Source organism: Alexandromys fortis, unplaced genomic scaffold, assembly GCF_014885135.2.
Source record: "Alexandromys fortis isolate MF-2015 unplaced genomic scaffold, M_Fortis_MF-2015_v1.1 scaffold_15, whole genome shotgun sequence".
NCBI lineage: Eukaryota > Metazoa > Chordata > Mammalia > Rodentia > Cricetidae > Alexandromys > Alexandromys fortis.
The window spans coordinates 9,607,077-9,628,586 of NW_026067911.1; the positions used below are offsets into that span (position 1 = coordinate 9,607,077).

At 47.1% G+C, this 21,510-nt stretch overlaps 2 long non-coding RNA genes across 2 annotated transcripts; one reads left to right on the plus strand and one right to left on the minus strand.

Moving 5' to 3' along the window:
• The first annotated feature begins 3,119 nt into the window (after positions 1–3,119).
• Positions 3,120–20,905, plus strand: LOC126499335 (uncharacterized). The gene is made up of 4 exons (XR_007591064.1): positions 3,120–3,255; positions 3,484–3,562; positions 17,783–18,083; positions 20,781–20,905. It is a non-coding gene; the product is annotated as an uncharacterized lncRNA (long non-coding RNA).
• On the minus strand, positions 3,452–20,783 carry LOC126499336 (uncharacterized). Its single transcript, XR_007591065.1, has 3 exons — positions 19,166–20,783; positions 10,575–10,642; positions 3,452–3,650 (listed from the first exon to the last, which is right to left on the minus strand). It is a non-coding gene; the product is annotated as an uncharacterized lncRNA (long non-coding RNA).
• Positions 20,906–21,510: the final 605 nt, after the last annotated feature.

Below are 21,510 nucleotides of genomic sequence, written 5' to 3' on the forward strand. Positions count from 1 at the left end.
GGGGGGCAGTGAAAGTGTCTACTCTGTTGTCTTTCCTGCTTTGCAGCCCCCCATTAGTGAGGAATTTGGAAGAAAAAGACATTCATCTACTCCTGGGGAGGAGAGTACTCGGCACAGACTTCCGTCGCTCTCCGCCACACCGCCACCACCTGCTGCTCAGCCTGCGTCTGCGCCGGAGGAAAGCGCTGGCTCCCAGGGACAACTCGCCGCGACTGCACGACCTCGGCCTCCGCGGGGGAAGTAGACCTCACACAGAAGCCGCGTGTCCTTGAAATCACCATTAGCATCTCCTGATAGTTAATTGTGATAATCAGAAAACAAAGAGGAAGAAAAATGGTTGTCTGTTTTTCTGGCAAGATGAATTCCACAAACAAGGTCTGATTGACCTTAGGAGATCCCGTAGTCCTGCACCTTGGCCTCCTGTCTTCTCGAAGGCCATTGTTTACAAAATCCCTTTAGTACGTTTCAGGCACGCACTAGGACCAGCTGACTAGTGCGTGACTAGGTCCAGCTCCTCCTTACCGAAGATAGTTGTCTCTTCTATGGAACGCTAGGGTCAAATCGTCACTGTCAGTCCAGAGCTGAGCGTATCAAAAGCAAGGAAGAATTTTGTATATAGGTTTTAAGTTCAGAAATGGATATGAAAGATACATATTTTTCTGTATATACACGGTTTGAAGGGTTTTTTTGTTTTCTTTTTTTAACAAAACAACGCACAGCTGACTGTAATTGCCGCGAGGCCTGTGGGCTTTGGGATGTGGCTGATTTCGCAGTACTGTGTTGACGTGGAGCTTTCTGAATTGGCATAAGTTGGGTATGTAGATTCAGACAGTTTGACTTTTGTGATTCTACAAAATCTTGCACATGTAACTGAAAACAACTGGGCTCTGTTGGAATGCTTGTGTAAATAAAGTAATTTGTTTTGAAGGTGTCTGCTGTTTATATCTGCCAGTGGGCATGTCAGCAGTCACATGGCCATTCACGTAAGAGAAGCATTTAGTTTTTTCTTTTTGTTTTTTTTTTTTTTTAAATTTTGTCTTATGTTCATAATTGTCTTCAAGAATCGAAACAAATTTATTTCTAATTCTTAGTGCTATTGCAACCGATGTAAATAATAGTTTTATTTTGTGGAATTTAAAAAAATAAATTATTTTGAAATATTTGAATTGCCTTTTAAATTTCATTTATGCTATATTTACAAAGCTGTAGTGTTCAAGTTCTACTAGCATCAATTGTCATCATGTTTTAGCACGTTCAGCTGCGAAGTCTCAGGTTTGTCTCTGCTGAACACAGTATGATTCGCAAGGACTGATTCGCACTGGCAGAAACAGCTGAGTTCAGTGCACTGCCTTTATTATTTTCTTTCTCAGCAGACTGGCTATCTTATCTTGGTCTCATAAGTTACATATTAACATATTTCTGGGGCCGTGACTTAGTGGCTCTTCCCAAGCATTTCCATGGCCGTGAGTTCAATCCTCACCACTGGGGGGAAGAAATCTAGGGAAGGCAGAGGTGGTGCTGCAGCTGGGATCAGATGCTTGCTAGCTCTGTGAGGCCTGGACTGCACCCCTGACAGAAAACAAGGAAGAAAGAGAATGCTGGGAGAGAAATGAAAAAAGAAGGAAGGACAGGAGTGTTGATTCATAAATGTCATTAGGTTGTCGTGCATAAATAATAACACGGATTTGTGTTGACTGCAAAGGCAGTTTTCAAGTTTCAACCTTAGAAAGCAACTGTGAGCACTCAGAGTTTTTTTACTCACCTGTGCTGTAGGGAGGGCATAAACCAAGCTGGGCTTGCGTAGACTTAAGAGGGTGCCGGTCTGTTCTGCAGGGGGCGGTTCTGAGCCAGTCACTTTGTTCAGGAAATGATGTATTGTCTGTAAAAGTGTGGTCAGTTTGTAATGCGTATTTTATGATATTATTTTGTGTATACATGTACTTTGAGAAATTCAGAAACACTCAAAGAAAATAAAACACCTTTTTAAAAAAGCAAAAACCAAAATTGGTGTTACTCCTTCTGTGTTTGTAAGCATCACCAACACATTTCCCCCTCATTAAACTAAGGAAAAGATGGATTGTTGATTAAGACACTTTATGATTTGGGGGGAACATGCCACGGTAGCATGCGGAGGTCAGCGGACACCTTGCAGTCTGAATGAGAAGTTGCGTTGCCTATGGATTCTGTTATTACGTGGTTGCTTGATCACGTCCTTTTCTTGTTTCTTAAGGGAATGATTGTCTTCCTTGATTAATTTATCTGACATCTTACTTACCAAGGAGTGCAGTTTTTGACAAAAGTTAAAATTATGTACCCTTAATTTAAAGGCAGTGGCGCTCGATGAAAAGAAAATCCTATAAACTGGCTATAAATCTAAGTGATCAGATCCACAGTTCAAGTCGCTTGAGATCCTGTCCTTTTCCTTCCCTGGGACGTGCAAGAGGCCCGTGCCTGCCACCCCAGCAAGGTGTGTAGCTACGGATGACCTTGAAATCCTGACCTTCCTCCTCAAAGTACTGAGATCTCGTCTGGTAGATTCTATTTTGATTTTTCTGAGCTTGTTTTGACAGCTGAAACTCCAGCCTGGCCTTTTCTTAGCATCTTGCTGTTGTGCTGTGATGTTACCACGTTCTTCTATGTGCTCAGTCTTTTCTCTCAACCAATTCCTGTGTCTATTCTTGTTTGGGAGACAGATCCAGTAGAATAATGCCTGATCGTATAACCACTAGATGGCAGAGTAGAGTAAGTCAGCGCTGTGACTTACACGATAATACGGGAGTGTGGTGTGTGGGTGTGTGGGTGTGTATGTGTTGAACTCTTACTCCATCTTGTGGTGATACAGAATTATCCATGACTTGAATTCCTAATATTAATACATATTTCCCTGTTATTAGTAAATTATTCTGAGCTATTTCGTTATTGATAGAGAAAACAGATAAAATTTTTGCTTTGGTATTGTGTCCTTCCACTTGAGAGTTTATGATTAACTCTCTTGGAATGGAAACAGAGGGAGAAGATTATCGGATCAATGCATTTAAATATCTGGCCAGCATAAACTATGTAATTAAATCATTGGTAAGTAGGTCCTGCCTGGAACGTGAGGAACCTAGCCAGGCGAATGGCCAGCCTGGGGCTGGGGCTCTGAAGCACAGGCTATAGGCTGAAGCCTGATGTCCCTTGTCCCTTCATCAGCGGGAGCCTAACAGCAGCATGTGTCGCAGCTGCAAGTCAGAAGTCAAGACTGGGTGCTCATGGGTAAGATTTTATTTTATTTTTTTTGTGTTTAGTGTTTTGTGGCAGAGACTTGTCTGTTATTTGGATAAGTCCTCTCGGGGAATATAATGGTTAGAAAAGAATAGAATCCTGATTTTTCCAAGAAGTGGAGAAGGTAAAATACGAACCAAAAATGACCGTTTTTATTCCATTGTTATTGGTGACTGAGGATCCCAGAGTACTCAGAAGTACTATTTTTCTGGTCTTAAGGTATGAAGAACTTGTGTTCCGAGGTGAAGAAGAAGAGCCGTCTCAGGCTGCAGTGGTGGAGTAGGAGCTAGCCTTACAGGTGAACAGAGCCCACATCAGGCTTCTCATGAGTGCTGGAACCTCCAGCCCTGGGGTATTCAGCACCTTCTTCTGTCTTCTCTGGTTACCTGCACACATGCACAGTAATAAGAATAAGATTCTGGCTTGGTAGTGGTGGTGCACGCCTTTAATCCCAGTACTCAGGAGGCACAAACGGGTGGTCCTCAATGAGTTCAAGGCCAGCCTGGTCTACAAAAGCTAGTTCCCGGACAGGCTCCAAAGCTATAGAGAAACCCTGTCTTGAAAAACCAAAAATAGGAAAGAAAAAAAAAATAAGATTCTGCTTTAAAGGAATCTTCTATAGTGTTCTACTGCTTGCCAGTTTGACTTTTTAATAAATTTTAACAATATGGTGCCAAGGATTGAGCCAGGGCCACTCTTTCTGGGCAAATACTCCACCTCTAGATACATCCCCGGCTTGCTTCCAGTGATTCTGTCTTTTCTCTTGTCCAGTGAAGAAAGACTTCCTAATAGAATGCTAACAGCCCATATTACTGCACTGAAATCTAAGCCAGAATGTGCCATTGCTTTCTTATTTTCCAGGTGGTTCTGAGTTTACAAACTCAGTTTTCAGGGTGGGTGTTTTGTTGGTTTGAGACAGGGCCTCACTACATAGTATAAACTGCACTTGAATTTAACCAATTTCTGCCTTGACATACCCCCCCCCTCTCTCTCTCTCTCTCACACACACACACACACACACACACACACACACACACACACACCACATACTCAAGTGTACACCACCACTCCCACAGTTTTTAAGGTGTTTGGTTTTTATTATAACATAGCTGTCTCAGTACTCTGATGTCTAATGTCCAGATTGGTTTGCAGTATAATCTAAGGTGTGGGCTTAGAAGGCCCTGGAAGCCCACAGGCCTGAAGGTTCTTTGAGAGAACAGTGCACATGACTTATCAAACTCCTGAGATTGTATGGTGGGAAGTTAACAGCTGCTGGGAACTGCTTGGCTTGTCTGTGGAGTCCAGGCTCCTTGTGCTAAGTTCCTGTCCTCCATCCACAAAGTCCTGTTTATCTTGGGGGCGGGGTGGGGGGTCAGAACCCAAGCAGAGCACTGGACGCAGATGGGGAGCCCCATGTAAACACCTGCCAAGACTGGACACTCCCTGCGCATGGCTCACGTCCTCTGGGAAGTTTCGGAGGTCCCCTTTAATCTCAACCTTCCTATTGCTGTGATCATTTAATACAGTTCCTCATGTTGTGGTGACGCCCCCACCCATAAAGTTATTGCATTGCTACTTCATAGCTATAATTTTGCTACTGTTATGAACTGTAATACGATAACTGATAATACAGGATATCTGCTGTGCGATCCAAGGGTCATGACCCCCAGGTTGAGAACCACTGCTTTAAATGTTCTGTGAAATCAATCCACTTAAAGCTCCACTTCATTGCACTGGCCTGCAGATAAGTTAGGGCTGTTTTCCCTGCCTTGTTTGCACCAGGGTCACTTGCCTGTCAGAAGCACGAGGCTCAGCTACCGTTACTGGACTGAACAGAGCAGCTGACCACAGGGCAGTTTCCGTGGGTCTGAACCGCTGACCCTCTCCATGCCTGGGAGCTGTAATGAGCCTTCAGATGCCGAGAGACTGCCTGCCAAGGCCTTGCCCACCAGCTGAGGCCCCTCTCTATGGCATACTTTCAGGCTTGGACTTCAGCTCTTCAGAAACCACATATATACTTGGGGGGGGGGGGCGTTGAGACAGGGTTTCTCCGTAGCTCTGAAGCCTGTCCTGGAACTAGCTTTGCAGACCAGGCTGGTCTTGAACTCATAGAGGATCGGCCTGTTTCTGCCTCCCAGTGCTGGGATTAAAGGTGTGTGCCACCACCGCCTGGCTCCATATTTTGTTCACTCTTGAGAATTTGCCCTAGGAATTCTTCTATAACTTCTATAACTTTTGCAACTTTTATAACAACTTTAACAATAACTGATTCCCAGCACGTGCGTTGTTATCTTTTATCCTCTGTAAATTGGTTTTACTACAGGTCAGCATGCACCTGCCTTTTCCTCTACGTAGGTTGAAACCAATTTTAGCAGATACCCTGACTAAGCAGGAACCACCCAGTCATGACCATCCCAGCTGGCTTTGTTCTCATTGTACTTTTTAGTAAGTGTCACTTTTGTGAAGATTCAGTTACAGTATAGACTGTAAGGAAGCCTGGGTGAACTTGCATATGTTCTAAGCTGTTGGCTGATAGTAAAAAGTAAAAATTGTCTTTTCTTTTCTTTCTTTCTTTCTTTCTTTTTTTTTTTTTTTTTTTTTTTTGAGGTAGGGTGGCGCACAGCCCAGGTTGGCCTTGAACTCGCTGAGTAGCTGAGCTGACCCTGAACTTCTGGCCCTCCTGCCTCTACTCTCCTAGTACTGGGCTTCCAGGCTTGCATCCCCACACCTGGTTCAATAGGTACAGTTTTCTCGTCTTCTCAGAGTTTCCAGAGCACAGAAGACGCAGCCTTGCTGTGCTCTGTGGCAGCGACAAATCTTCACTCTCAAGTATCAGTTTCCCAGAAACAACAGTTTTAACGACTGTTCCTGAAATTTTTGTTTTTCCATCGTGGCTGTGTTTGAACTATTAATGACTTAACTCATACTGAGCCGACACAGTCCGAGCTCAGGGAGTCACAACAAGGGTATTTTGAGGAAGAAGTATCAGGGAAGCTATGCTCCAGGCGAAACTTGGCATCTCTCGTAGTTGACCCTTTAACTGCAATAAGGGCCTGAAATGCTGTCTCTGGGCAGGGCTCTTTCCAGGAAGCATGCGGGAAAGACAGGAAGGAGGCGGACACCTGAAATCCATCTGCCACACACACCGCCATCGTTTGTAGAAATTCTTAAGCTGTTGGCGGCGAATGTGTGAAGTATTTTAAGCAGCAGGGAGTGACAAAAGAGCAGGTGTGGACAGGCCAGAATCAAGTGGGGGGGGGGGGCGGTAGCGGTGATAGCAGGAGTTCCACTCCTGCCCCTCGTGTGTCTGGCACAACCTTCTGCCTTCCGCCTTCAAAGTCGTGAGCCAGCCTCGCTATCTCCCAGGACCTGCCTAAAATCCAAACAAAACTAGAGTTAATTCTGGCCCCTGTTCTGAAAGGACCTTGCAGTCCTGGCTCCTTTCTGTCTTCAGCAGTCCCAGCCGTGACAGTTTCCTGTTTCCCTGACCCTTGGTAGGATTTGTCTCACCTCTCTTGGTGCTGCCTTTTGGTAGTCTTTGTTTTGTTTGCTGGCGTTTGTTTTTTTGTTTGTTGGTTTTTAGATGACTCTGGAACTTGACTTCTGTTGTTTTTAGCCCTAAAGTGACCAGTTACAGGAAGCTTAATATAAAGACAGTAAAGACACCCCGAGGAAGGGGAGAGAGGGACACAGAGACTCTCCCCTACCAGCTGCAGCTATAGTTAGTGGACGCCTAAAACGTGTAACTGTTGGCTCCCTGTAGTGTCCCAAATGTTATGTAACAGGCAACATGGGGTAGAGAGGCGAAGATGTCCCTTCCTGGGTCAGGGGACTTGGTGAGCTAGAGGGAGAGGCTTCTCCTCTCCCCACCATGCCGGTTTCCCAGGCTACGACAGCAATTGTTTCGGGATCCCCCGTAAGCTCATGGAGGCAGCTAGGAATTAAGTTGCTTATTAATTAATTTAGTCTTGACCTACATATGGCCAAATAATCACAGGGCCATCTGTCCTCCTTAGTTAACAAGCAGGGACGAAGAGATTTCTCTGTACTTCTGTGGGCCGCGGGAGCCCTAACAAGGAGCCCAGAGTGACTTGTCAGGAGCCCTGGCAATGGCTCCGAGGCCAACAGTCAAAGGGCCAGTGTTGGCTGTTTGGACTGACTGTGTCTTTGTAAGACCTCCTGTTGGGACAGGTCCTCCTGTTCCCCAGCCTGGAGATGCAACCCGAACTCTCCCTCACACACGGTCAGGAAGGGAACGGGAGCTTCTGGCAGATGCTCGGAGTCCCCTCTCCCTCCGGCTTCCCAGCTTCTCCAGAGTCTTTCCTTGGCTGTGTGACAGTGTGGCTCCTTAGTTGTCCCCTGAGCTGATCAGGTAAGAAGCTGTCAGCTGAAATTCTTAGCAATGAATCTTGGAGGATCTATGAACTTTCATGACCAGAAAATCCTACTTAATGGTTGTCAAGGGCCTGACCAAGAATGCTTCGTGACTCTGGAGAGATGGAAGATCAATAGCCATGCGCACAGTAACAGCTTCCGAGTTAGCAAACTTCTCAGTATTGCAAGAACTGTCACATGCTTCCGTCAATCAGGCCTCAGAGTATCTCTGAGAGACTGGCAGGGCAGGTAATGTAACCTCCACGGATGTATCAGTGAAAATAAAAGAACAAAGGAAAAGCTTCAGAGAGCTAACGCTGCTGTGTGTGTGTGTGTGCTTGTATACTCACGCATGTGTGTATGCACCTGTTTAACTGTGCACACTCAGGGGTGTGTGCATGCACACACGTGACTGTGCACGTGGAAGTGGAAGGGGCTGTTGGATGTCATCCTCTGTCCCTCTTATTGCCTGGAACAACAGCTAGCCAGCAAGCTCCAGGGATCCCCACACTGTCACCTCCCCAGAGCTGGGGTTGCAGATGCGTGCTGCTGGGCCTGCTTTTTATGGGCTGCGGGGATCCTAAACTCAGATCTGGGTACATTAGCAGTGGTGTCTTTACCGGATGGGCCTCTCTCCAGCTCTGAGCCTGTTGCTTTTTAGTGCAGAATTGGGGCTTGTCCTCATTTTCCGGTTTGAGATTTTTTTCAATCCTCCTACCTTAGCTCCCTAAGTGCTGGGTTGACCGGCAAGCTGTGCCATGGCTAGCTAGGACTCTAGTGTTTGCTTTGCATGCAGCTCCCTTTATAAAACTACAGTGGGTTTGCCGAGGTTCCTTATGCCACATCCATTTGTCCATAGTGTAACTAAGTACAGGTGCCGTACTTGTCCAGTACAGTGTGACCCACTCTGAGAATAGTCATTGGCTCCTTCAAAAGGTAGAGCTCAGGGCCGGAGAGACGGCTCAGTGGTTATGATCACTGGCTGCTCTGCCAGAGGACCTGGGTTCGATTCCTAGCACAGACATGGCAACTCACAACCATACATACAGATAAAACACAAGGTAAATAAATACAAAGTTCAAGTTGGAGAGCTACAAGAGAGCATGACTTTGGAGCTTCCCCCTTTAGTGTGTGTTCACCACACTCTCAAGTCTAGCTGCATAAAAGCAACCAAAACAATATGGAAAATGAGCAAAGTTGACTCTCATCCTTAAGTCTAAAACTTTTAAAGGTACAGTAACTGAAATGGTGGGCCCGACATACATACAGATAGGCACAGACAACCAGAAGTAAACATCCACACGTCTGATGAATTCTAACAGTACCAAGACTATCCAATAGGGAAACAACTACCAGGTCAACGAAAGACACTGGGAGAGCTGATCTACCTGCAAAAGAATGAGGCTGAGCCAGATGTGATGGTGCAAGCCTTTAATCCCAACATTTGGGAGGCAGAGGCAGGTGGAGCTCTGTGAGTTCAAGTTCGAGGCCAGCCTGGTCCACGAGTGAGTGAGTTCCAGGATAGCCAAAGATACCTGTCTTGAAAAAACAAAAAAAAAAAAAAAAATGAGGTTGGCCACCTGGCATTATCTGACATCATGTACACCAAATGGACTGAAGACCTAAGAACCAACACTATAATAAACCTCTTGGTATGAAGCATAAGGAAAATCTGTATGACTTTAGGTTTGACAATAGCACCTTTTTTTTTTTTTTTGAGACAGAATTTCTCTGTAGCTTTGGTGCCTGTCCTGGAACTAGCTCTTGTAGACCAGGCTGACCTCAAGCTCACAGAGATCCCTCGGCCTCTGCCTTCTGAGTGCTGAGATTAAAGGCGTGTACCACCACCACCACCACCTGGTTAATTGTATTGTTAAGATACTATTGTATCTTAACAATTAATTGTATTGTTAAGATACTATTGTATCTTAACAAAAGCAAAGGCAACAGAAAGGGGAATAGGTAAGTTGGACTCCACCCAAACTGTGACTCATGTGTTGGCTACTGTACTGTATCTAATACCTGAAGCAAGCAATCTAGTGGAAGAAAGGATGGCTTTGGCTTCCTGTTCAGAGTTTCAGTTCATCGTGGGTGGGAAGACACGGCAGAACAGCTCAGTTCCAGGCTGCAGGAGTGTGCAGGGGAGGCTGTTCAGTTCACACCCCAGAGGACCAGTAAGCAGAGTGAAGTCCAAAGTCAGGGCCGGATGTAACTGTTGGACTCTAGCGTCCAAACACTGAGGAGGAGTCGCCCCCAGAGACCACCTCACACACCACAGCCGACACAAAAGCACGAGGATTTATTAATTCTGTCATGACAGGATCCCTCAGCATTCAGGAAGCCGAGAGACCTCGAATAGCTGGCGCAGGCTACTTTTAAAAGAGAAGGTCACAGAAGCAAGGGTGGTTGTGATTGGCTTATTTAAAAGGGCTATTATCAATAATTGGCTGGAGAGCTGTTGCCAGATCAGATGAGGTAAGAGGTCATTTTGACCCGTTTCCCAGGGGACTGAACCAAAACATACGTATATGTGTAATTGTTTAGGAACTGAGTACGTGCACGTGTAGCTGTTAGGTCCTTGGTTCCCAGGGGAGGAGGGGAAGCACTAAGGCACGGAGGCTGAGAGGATTCAAAATTGTCAGAAATGGCTTCAGAATTATCTTTAAGTCTTACATAACCTTCAAAGTTCCTTCCCCAGTGATCTGATTCTGCCCACCAAACCCTACATTCTTTTTTTTTTTTTTTTTTTTTTTTTTTTTTTTTTGGGGGTTTTTTTTTTTTTTTTTTTTTTTTTTTTTTTTTTTTTTGAGATAGGGTTTCTCTGTGTTGCTCTGGTTGTCTTAGAACTCACTCTGTATACCAGGCTGGCCTCAAATTCATAGAAATCTGCCTGCCTCTGCCTCCTGAATGCTGGGATTAAAAGCATGCATGCCTACCTTCTAAGGATCCACAATCTTCCAAAATAATGCCACTATCTGGGGAAGAATTGCTCAGACATGCCAACCTGTGGGGACACCAGATTCAAACATCAGAGTATCAGAGGCCACCATAAAGAAAATGAAAAGAAAAAAAAAAAAACAACCCATAGGTAGAAAACATTTTCAAATCCCACATCTGATAAGAAGTTAATATCCGGAGTATAGAGAGAACTGTAATTCCACAACAGCAGACAGCTCTAATATACACAAAGGATTTCAACAGACATTTCTCCAAAGATTTGTACATTAGGAACATGCAAACCAGAACTGTGATGAAATCCTGGAGTGTATTTAAGGGGAAAGGGAAGCTGGGCTTGTTGGTGCACGCCGGTAATCTCAGCAGTCCAGGGGCAGATACATGTCGATTGCGTTGGGTGGGCTACTCAGTCTAGGGGTTGTAACCCACCCCGCAATCGGTTACTCCAGGGTCTCGGAGGGGCGCTACCTGGAAGGGAATGAGCTAAGACAGAAGAAGGAGGCCAAGCAGATTTGTCAAAGCCTCTGTTTATTAGGGACGGGTGGTTGCTGCTTATATATGGTAAGGAATGGGGGGCAGGGCACGGGATCTCGCCGGCCGCGTGGTCCCAGTTACGTAGCTCAGTTACATTCCGAAGGGCAGGCCAGAAGTCACAAGTGGCCACACCTGGTTCCCTGGATAGCTGGAATGTGAGGCGTGTTCTGCTAATAGATAGCTGCTAATTGGGTGAGGGGCATTCTGCAGACTCCCCAGGGTGATGGTTCCTGTAATGATTGGGGGGAAATGGCTCCTGACAGATACAGAGGGCCCCAGGTTCGCCAGCCTTTCTCCATCCAATCCTTCACTCATTTCCCCCAGATCCCATATCTACAAATACAGCTGTGCTGTGTCAAGGGCTTCTACAGGACTCTGATTTGCTCAGTAATCAGAGGAAAGGAATGAGATTCAATGTTTAGGGCAAGGAAGCCAGGAGGAGACACTCAAATTCTCCTGGATGATTGTGTTCACCTGTTTTCCTTTGTTTGCTTATTAAAGTGGAGAAAATCTCAAATTCACACTTGTTTAAAGACAAAGCAAAGCCACGCATGGCTCATGCCTATAATCCCAGTGTCCGGGAGGCTGAGGGCCAGGTCAGGGCTAGCCTGGGCTACGATGTCACAGAGAGATCCCATCTTGAAAACCAGAACCGACAACAAAACCAAGCAGGTGTCCTAGCCAGCGGGACATGAATGGGAGTCCCTGATAAACTTGGAGGAGGAAGAGGAATGGAGACAAGAGACTCGAGAAATGATAGCAAGGCTGGCTTTCTGATCAAGCTGCCACTTTATTATCCCGCGGGAGCTGTTACCTAGCAAACAGGCATGGGGGAGGGAAGGGTGTCAGGTCTGCTGGAATTCAGGTCTGGAGACGACCCTAGCCAATAAGGAAACACTGAGGGTCCGTGACTGTAAACTAACAAAGGAAATGCTAATTGCTTCTAAAGCCTGGGGCCTGCAGGTCTCACTAGGTTAATTTCCTAGGTCCCGAACTTGCCCTGCAAAGGTGACTATCTTAACTTGTGAACTTAATATGGCTATAAACAAAATACAGACCTCAGAATACAGGTCTTTGCCTCAGGCACCTAGGTACCCCGGAGGCTGAGGCAGGAACCCAAATTTGGAGGCCAGCCTGACAAAATAACGATTCACCAACTCATAAAAACAAAATAACAGCAAAACCCAACCGAACCCTAAGCGCACATTGTTTAAAAGGCTTCCTGGTCGTACAGTGCTTGGATCCCAATGAGGCGTTGCATCTCTCTAGAAGGATTAATTCCGTTTGTCTTTTACTCTCACCAGACTTGGTAACTCATTTCCTTTTAGAGGGGGGCGGTTATCAAAATGATCTGATCTGCAATAAGATTAAGAGCGTCCTGGCGCCGAGAAGAAGGAATTAGTGTGTGCAGAAGTCTGGCGATCGTGGACGAGGAGAGACAAGGGTGGCGGTGCCTGCTTGGGGGGCAGGAGTGTGAGTTTGAGGTGGCCAGATGCTGCCTCTTCCATAATAGAGGGGAGGGAAAGTGTGGATCCTTAGGGGAGCCTGTCCTTCCCAGCTTCCCTTGGGTCCCCTCAACCTAAAGGCTAACAAGGTCTCAAGAACAGCCCGTGTGGAAGTAGGTGTTTACCACTCTCCCAGTTGACATCCTTTCCTGAAAACAGCCAAGCACTTAACAGAATGATCATGGTCTTGTCACTTCCAATTCCCAGTTATCTTCCCAGTGTGGAAGATAATGCTGATTCATTCTGGAATGATTATAGCTTAATTCAAGGACTCCCTAAAATAGCAACATTTGTATTTTTATTTGAAATTGTGTGCTTTATCCCATAAAGGAATCAAGGTGATCTACAAGAAGTTTAACCTTATGTTAAACAGAAATTTTAAAGACAAATTGTTTGAGACTGGGCTTGACATTAGAGAGTACTCCTGTGATCCCGGCACTAGGAAGGTGCCAATAGGCAGACCAGAGTTCAAGGCCAAGAGCTAGAGAGATGGCTTAGTAGTTAAGAGCACTGACTACTCTTTCAGAGGACCCTGGTTCCATTCCTGGTACGCATATGGTGCGTCACAACCGCCTGTAACTCCAGCTCTGTGGGACCCTTTGCCCTCTTCTGGGCTCCATGGGCTCCAGACACACATATGCTGCACAGACATACCCGCATGCAAAACACTCATACACATAAAATAAAAAATTAAAAAAAAATTTTCAAGGCCAGAGTCACACACAATGCGAGTATGCAACCAGACTGGGCTGCGTAAGAACCCGTCTCAAGAACAGCAATTAAAAAACAAACAAACAAAACCCCCATGATTTTCTCCACCATCATGGACTCAAACCCTCTGAAACCCTAAACCAAATTAAACACTTTCTTTTAAAAGTTGCCTGGGGGGGGGGGGCTGGAGAGATGGCTCAGTGGTTAAGAGCATTGCCTGCTCTTCCAAAGGTCCTGAGTTCAATTCCCAGCAACCACATGGTGGCTCACAACCATCTGTAATGGGATCTGGTGCCCTCTTCTGGCCTGCAGACAGAATATTGTATACATAATAAATAAATATTTAAAAGTTGCCTTGGTTGTGGTAGGTACAGCAATAAAAAGGTGACGTAGTGTTCATTCACAACTCGGGAGATCTAGGATCACCTGGGAGAAGGGCCTCTGAGAATATCTGTGGGGAATTATTGCAAGAATTAATGGCTGCGTGAGGACCAGCCTACTCTAAGTGCACCATTTCCCTGGGCGTGAGATCCAGAACCGCATAATTATGGAGCGAGCCTGCACTGGCCCACACCCATTCATCCATCGCTCTCTGCTCTTTTTAACTTATCAAAATTCTGTACATGAGCGTTTTGCTTGTGTTTCTGTCTGTGTACCACCTTCGTACCTACAGCCTGCAGAGACCAGAAGGGCCAAAGGGACTCCCTGGAACTGGAGATACAGAGGGCTGGGGGCCACTTCGTGAATCCTGGGAACTGAACCCAAGTTCTCTGGAAGAGCAGCCAGTACTCTAAAACACTGAGACATCTCTCAGCCCTCGGCTTTCCGCTCTTGACAGTCAATGGGATGTATGCTTCAAGCTCCAGAGGATGGACTATACCCCCGAACTGTGAGCTGCAATGAACCATTCTTCTCTGAAGTTCCTTTAAAGGGACTCTCGTCACATCAGTAGGAAAAGAACGAGGGCAGGGTTGGTGACTACTGTCCAAGCTCCCAGACTGAGGACACAATTTGGGGAGAGAACCATGAGCAAGCTCTAAGTGAGAGTTCCTCTTTCCCAGTGCTCACAGAAGGGTGAGCAGAGTTGTTGAAATAGGAAGCGGCGGGGCTGCGTCCCCAACACCCCGGCCGCTTGGCTAGCTCATGCCCGAAATAACAACACACAAACTGTATTCATTTAAGAACTGCTTGGCCCATGAACTCTAGCCCTTACAGGCTAATTCTCGCACCTGGACTAGCCCATTTCTAGTCATCTGTGTAAGCACCCCAAGGTGCGCTTACCGGGAAGAGTCTAGCCTATGTCCATCCTGGTGCCTCTGCTCCAGAGAGCAGCTGTTGGGTCTCTCCGGGAGCAGAGCAGAGTCTGACCTCACTTCCTCTTCTGCCCAGAATTCTATTCTGTTTATTCCTCCCACCAATGCTTTAACCTATGAGGCCAAGCAGTGTGTTTATTACTTAACCAATGAAATCAACAGATTGATATATGACACTCCCACCTCACAGAGTATCTTTGATGCCCTGTGCATGCATGTAGCAGCCTATAGATCTAACCTGGGTGTGTAGGGAGAAGGTTTGAATGGGTACTTTTACATGGATCTAATTTAAAACAAACTCACTTCCTGGGATTAACATCATGTTTTCAAATGCCACGTGTACTGTTCCCGGTTGTTGCGTGGTAAATCTCCCCTAGAGTTAGTAAACCAAAGAACAGTGTTCCTTTCTTCTTCCTTCATGTGGCTTGCCCAGACAGGGCTTGTTATATGCTCAGTGACTGAGATGGGATGGGCTTCTCTTTCCCTGTAAGTCTTTCACACCGCGAGAGACTCCACGAAGTAGAAGCTTTGCTGTCTCTTAAGGTCAGAAGACATGTGCGCCTTTTGTTACGTCATCACAGGCCAAGTCAGGCTCAAAGGGTGGGAAACGAATTTCACCTCTTGATGGGAGGAGTGTCTGGGACCATTTTAATCCCTCTGAAAGGGAAATGAGATTCATAATAGAAGCCATGTTTAATTACAGGGAAGGGGCATTTTCTCTGTCATGGACACAGTTTGTGTACCTGCGTGATAGGCCAAGTATGCAGTAAACAAAGTCATCGGTCCTGGATGAACTTGATTCTCAGGGCACACACAGTGTCTGTCGGGACTCTGGGGAGTCATTTCTCGGCTATCTCAACAGGCTGTTGGATGCCTAGTTAGAAATCCAATTTAGATCCCAGACTCCAGGGCTTTGCCTGAGAAGACAGTATGGTGTGCGGGGGTGGCCAGGAGGGGCAGTGCCCATGCGAGAGCATTACTCATGCATGGCTTGCATATGAGGTCAGAGAACAGCTCCCAGGGCTGGGTTCTCTCCTACCACCGACTCCCAGGATAGAACTCAGGTTGTCGGGCTTGCCTGCTAGGGCTTTTATACGCCTTCCCAGCCAAAGGGCACAAGTTTTGAACAGGTTAGGGCCTGTCCCTGTTAGGTTTTTGTCAACTTGGCACAAGCTCGGATCATCTGGGGAGAAGAATCTCATTGAGATTCTCCCCCATCAGGTTACCTGTGAGTAAGTCTGTAGGGCATTTTCTTGATTTACGATTATTGATGTGGGCGTGCCCAGCTCACCACAGGAGTGAGCTCCTGCACAGGTGGTCCTGAGTTGTAGAAGAAAGTCTTGATGACCAAGCCGGTAAACAGCCTTCCCCCATGGTCGCTGCTTGAGTTCCTGCCCTTACTTTCCTTGATGATAGACTGGGATGTGGAAGTGTAACATGATTTAGGAGGGTCTTCTATCTATCTGTTGCTTTCATTGGTTAATTAATAAAGAAAACTGCTTGGCCTGATAGGTCAGAACATAGGTAGGCGGGGAAGACAGAACAGAATTCTGGGAGGAGGAAAGCAGAGTCAGGCAGATGCCATGCTTCTCCTACCCAAGACGGACGCTGGTTAGACTCATGCCGGTAAGCCACAGTCAAGTGGCAATAAGAAAAATGAATTAGATATTAGAAATGGGTTAGATCTATATGTGAGAGTTAGCCAATAAGGGACTGGAGATAATGGGCCAGGCAGTGTTTAAATGGATACAATCTGTGTGTTGTTATTTCGGGTGTTAAGCTAGCCGTGTGGTAGCCGGGCGGGATGAAAAGCAGGCCTGCTCTCCTCATCACTACAGTAGCACAAATAAATCCTTTTCTCATTAAGTTGCCTTTGGTCACGGTCTTTATCCCATCAATAGAGAGCAGACTAAGGCAGGGCCTCACTTTATCTGAGGCCTCAGTGGGAACATTTCTTTGTGTGTGTTAGGTCTCAAACCTGGGGCAAATGGCTAATTGAGGTGCCTATTTAACATATTAAGGCGGACCCTGCCTCTAGGTTCTCCCAGCCTCCCTCAGTCCCTACCTGGTACAGGGTATGGCTGGCATGGCCTGCCCCCCACCCTAAACTTCTCCAGCCTAGTGGCTGGGCTGCCCTTCCCTGTAAAACCCAGCCATTTTGGCTACCTGCCTGTTTCTTCTACCCTTTGCTCCCCTGGTTTTCTCTCCTCCCTTCTCCCTCTCCTCACACTGCCTAGTCTAGTTATGTGCACTCTGGACTCTCCTGGATGCCTCTGCCTGAGGCCCTTTTATCTACAATAAACTTTCTCTAGCGGACCTAGGAGCAGTCATGTCCTCTCTTCTCACTTCTTAGTTTTTGTTCAGCGTGGACTTCAGGGTCCATGTTCAAGGCCTAAGCTGAACTTAATTGCTGGAGGAAGCACGGGAGATTTAATCAATAGTCAGAAACAAGGCAGCGAGGAGGAATGCTGACCTTGAAATCTCAGCAGTTCTGAGCAGCAACCACCGTGTGGTGGCAGCCAGTGAAGGAGAAACCTTGCTCTGTGGGTGAAGACAGAGACAGAAGAGTTCATCTGAGAATGGCTTTTTGATGCTTGGCCTGCTGGGGCAGGGCTGTGAACCTAGCTGCTTGAAAGGCCTAGGCAGGAGGATTCCAAGTTCAAGGACAGCCTGGGCAACTGATACCTTGTCTCAAAAAAAAAAAATTTTTTTTTCTTTTTAATTAAGAAAAATAAAAATCTCTCTTGGTTTCTTTCTTTTGGAAGCACCTCACTTTCTGCTTTGCGAACAGTTCCGGTCACCCCCGCCTCTCCCAGGACTCTGGGTCTCTGGGATCTGGTCTAGGAGAGGGCTTGGAGTCCTTTGCCTGATGGTGACCCTTCTGGCACCTGCCTAAGTTAGCAAATATGAGCAGCATTCGGTGAGAGCAAGGGATACGAGTGTCCTGGTCGTGTTTAGCTTTCATCCTGCACACAATGAGAAGGTCCCACACCTGACTGCCTGGTCCCCTGGGGACGTCTGTCATATTTCTTTACTGTGGTAGAAGGAAGAAAACCCGTTCATTTGACCTTGGGATGCCTGTGGAAACTCTCGCCAGGCCCCAATTTCTGTTCTTCTTTCTTCCAGGGCGCTGGCTGTCGTCTGAGTGTCCCAGCCGAGTGCTGAGTGCGGTGGTATCCTTCAGAACTCCTCGCTCCCTGCCTGACTGTGCCGTCTCCCGCTGTGCTGGTCAGACAAGCCGTTGGCATTCTCCCAGAGACGGCTGATTGTTATGAAAACCTTTGCCACATAAACAGAAACAAGGCACGGACTCTTGCAGAAAAGAGTGCCAGCAAATGCCAGCAACTTTTCTCTTCTAACCTCTGGAACACAATTGCATCAGCTCAGCCGTGTGACTGGGAAGAAATACCAGCCTGAAGACCATCTGGTAAGAATGATCCCGCGGCACGGTGGATGGCACCATGCCCAGGTGCCTCAGGCAGTTCGCCTCACCTCTGATTTCTAAAACACCCACACCCGTGCATTCTGACACGGCCGGGTAAAGGTGGGTCTGCTCCGGCATAGGCTAGAGGGGTTTGAGCCTAGGTTGTTTGTCCTGAGGGGCAACGTCAGGGGCGGCTGCCCTCCTGGGTTAATCTGAAGTACAAGTGTGGCTTCAGGACAGAGCTAACTCTGTTCAGTTACTTATCTGGAGCACGTACAGTCTGAGGAGCGAGAGATAATGGCTGTGTGGCCCCAACGAGACGTCAGCGATGGAGTAATTCATACGCGGGCGAAATTTATTTTTCTACGTTCGAGAGGTTTGAAGTTGTCAGCCAAGTGCTGGCAAGTTGGTGGCTTGTGAAGGGGTTTGCTCATAGAGGGCAGATAGGCCTGCTTATCCTTATAGCGAGAGTAGAAAACCCCCGCCCCCGTCCTTCTATAGAACACTAACCCAATGGCATGGGCAGAGTCTTTACGGCCTGGTGGGCTCTAACCAGAGGGACACAAACATTCAGACCACCGCACACACAAGGCCAGGAAAGATCCAGCTGATGTCCTGAAAGGCACCACAGGGAGGTGAAGGTCCCAGAGGAGGGAGGGGCAGCTGACCTATACCAGTGTGGATGTTACCCTGTTGTGGTACAGGCCAAGGTAAGCGATGGTGCCCCAGGGGTGCACACCGCAGAGAGAGCACTCTCATGCCAGAGCACTGTTAATAAAGTCTTTGTAGAAGAGAAAACCATCGTAGTTAGCTAGGCAGAGGAGGGCTGAGGGCCCAGAGGACAGTCTCGGGTCTGGAACGTGAGGTAGGGTCAGGCTGAACTAACATTCCAACCCTCGGCTTGGGAAGTGTTACTGGTGGTCGGGGTCTGGACCAGATGTTTCCAGGTTCTTGGCTTCTTATCCAAAGGATTGACAAAAGGGCTCATAAAGACTCACAAAAGCAGCAAGGCCACATGAGTATTCAAGGCCCCAGGCTACAGACATTGTTTTTAAAATAGTGTCCACAGGAGAGGGGGTACTTACTGACTCTGGACTTTCATTTGGATCTTCTCTGCTTTGATTGATAGATACGGTCATATATTCACCTTCCGTCTTTCCTTCCTTTCTTGTTTTCTGAGACAGGTGTCTCTCTATGTAGCCCTGCCTGTTCTCAAACTCTGTACTTAGACCAGGCCAGCCTCAGACTCAGAGATCCACCTGCCTTTGCCTGCCAAGTGCTGGGATTAAGGTCTACACCATCACAGCTGGTATGCATTTATTTTTCTTAATTGTGCATGTCCTTTCCCATAATGCATCTAGTTTCAATCACATGCATATATAATTAGGCATAGGCATAAGATGATAAACAGGGGCGTCTTCCTAAAAGGTTACTACAGGACACAGTTTTGACTTATTGCATATGAACCCAAAGTGAGTTCAGGCCTGATTGGTCCTTTTGTTCTTCATACGTGGGTACACTGGGACTACATTTGAATAAACATTATCTAAATCTGATTGTTCCCAGGGGCAGGGAGACATATCATTGTTTGGAGATGGGCCCACGATAGCTCAGTATGTGGACTGGGTGTACTGGGCTGTACTAGGGAGGGTTGCCGGGCACATTGCTTAGAGCGGGTTTGTGTGCATAGGGCGCGCAGAAGGAACAGCTACCAAGTACGTCACCATGGGAGAGAATGTGCATAGCCCCAAACCACATAGGATTCCAGGGAACAAAGCTGTTTCCTAGGCTCACCTGCCTCCAAAGGGCAGCACAGACCTCCCGATGACCTGATCCTAAACTGTAAAGAGAACGTCCATACTTAAGATGAGATTCTACGGAGTGAATGGGAGGTGGAGAAAGAGGGGCCTTTTTGGATGGATAACTTAGCAGGGTCAGGTAGTAGGCTCTGGCATGGGTGGCTGAGGACAACGTTGCTGGTATGTGAGCAGGTGGAAGGGGGGCAACAGAGTGGGGGAGCCTGTGGGTCATCCAATAGAGGGTGCTCAGGACATGCTAGCCATCGGACCTCCATGGCTAGAGTCAGGAGCATTATCCAGGAATGTACGGGACAAGGAAAGAGGAGGCCCTGGAGGATTGGTGAAGGGAGCTGCTGGGACCAGAGATGGGAGCAGAAGAGGTGGCGCGGGTCTGTGGTGCGGGTCTGTAGTGAGGGTCGGGAGGAAGAAGCAAAAAACAAAGTAGAGCAAACACAGCTGGACATGGGGGCTGAGAGTTCTTCCAAGAGTGAGGGACAAGGAGGGGCACTCGGCCTGCCGTGAGAAAGGGTTCTGGCTGGGCCGACTCTCACCAGCCTGGGCCCTCCTTTCCTGAGCCCACCGCACTGTCTAGGCTAGTTTTGTGCTCAGATCCCTCACTGGGCTCTATAAGAAGCGGCAGGAGGCACAAGGTTGCTGGGAACTCATGCTGTTTTCCGGCCGCAACACTGTCCACCAGCAAATCCTCTCCTTCCCTGGGCCTTTTCCTTCTGGTGCATTCTACTTCTCAACACTTGAAATGAAAGAAAACAACAAACAAACAAAACCCACAAAATAAAATAGAAAAAAAAAACCCAAACACCTTTCCCACATCATTCTTCTTTTGGTTGTCTAAGATTTATTTTTATTAGTTTTAATTGTATTTATCTGTATGTGTGTGCAGGTGCCCGTGTTGACTAGAGGCATTGGATTCCTTGGAGCTGGAGTTACGGTCGGCTGTGAGCCAACAGATAGGGGTACTAGCCACCTAATGGGATCCTCTGCAGAAAGGGCATACTGTTAACTTTCCCTCTAGGCGTCTTTCCCTTGCTCTTCGATGAGTTCTCTCTTCTGGACCACTTCCTGTTCAGTGTGGGTAGAGGTTTGTATGCCAACAGCAGTAGCCAGAGGAACCGGCACTTTCTAATCCTTCGTGGGCGGGAGGAAGGAATCGCCTCCACTGGAAACCTCAGAGGGCAAATCCATAGTATAAACATAACCTTTGACCGCACCACACGCTTGCCTTTTAAACACACTTGTGGTTTTCTTCATGGTGAGGCAGCTGTGGACCAAGAGAGAACTTTGCCAGGAGGTTCTTCCTCCTCAGCGAGCCACTGTCCTCAGATATGCAAGACTCAAAGACCAGCAGAGGCCACAGAGGGAGGAGATCACCCCCAAATAACATCAGAAGCTTCTCACCTGTGCTCAATGTAGACTCGCAGACAGACGTTTCCATAATGTTTAAAAGGCAATTATTGGCAAATCTTGTACATGATTGTGTTTTGACCATATCCATACTAACTCCCTCCAGTTCCACATACTGACTTCTCTCTACCGGATCTCCCAGCCTCACCATTTAACTTGCCAAACCCTTCTTTTCCCAGATGATTTAGTTCATTGAATCATAAAGAAAA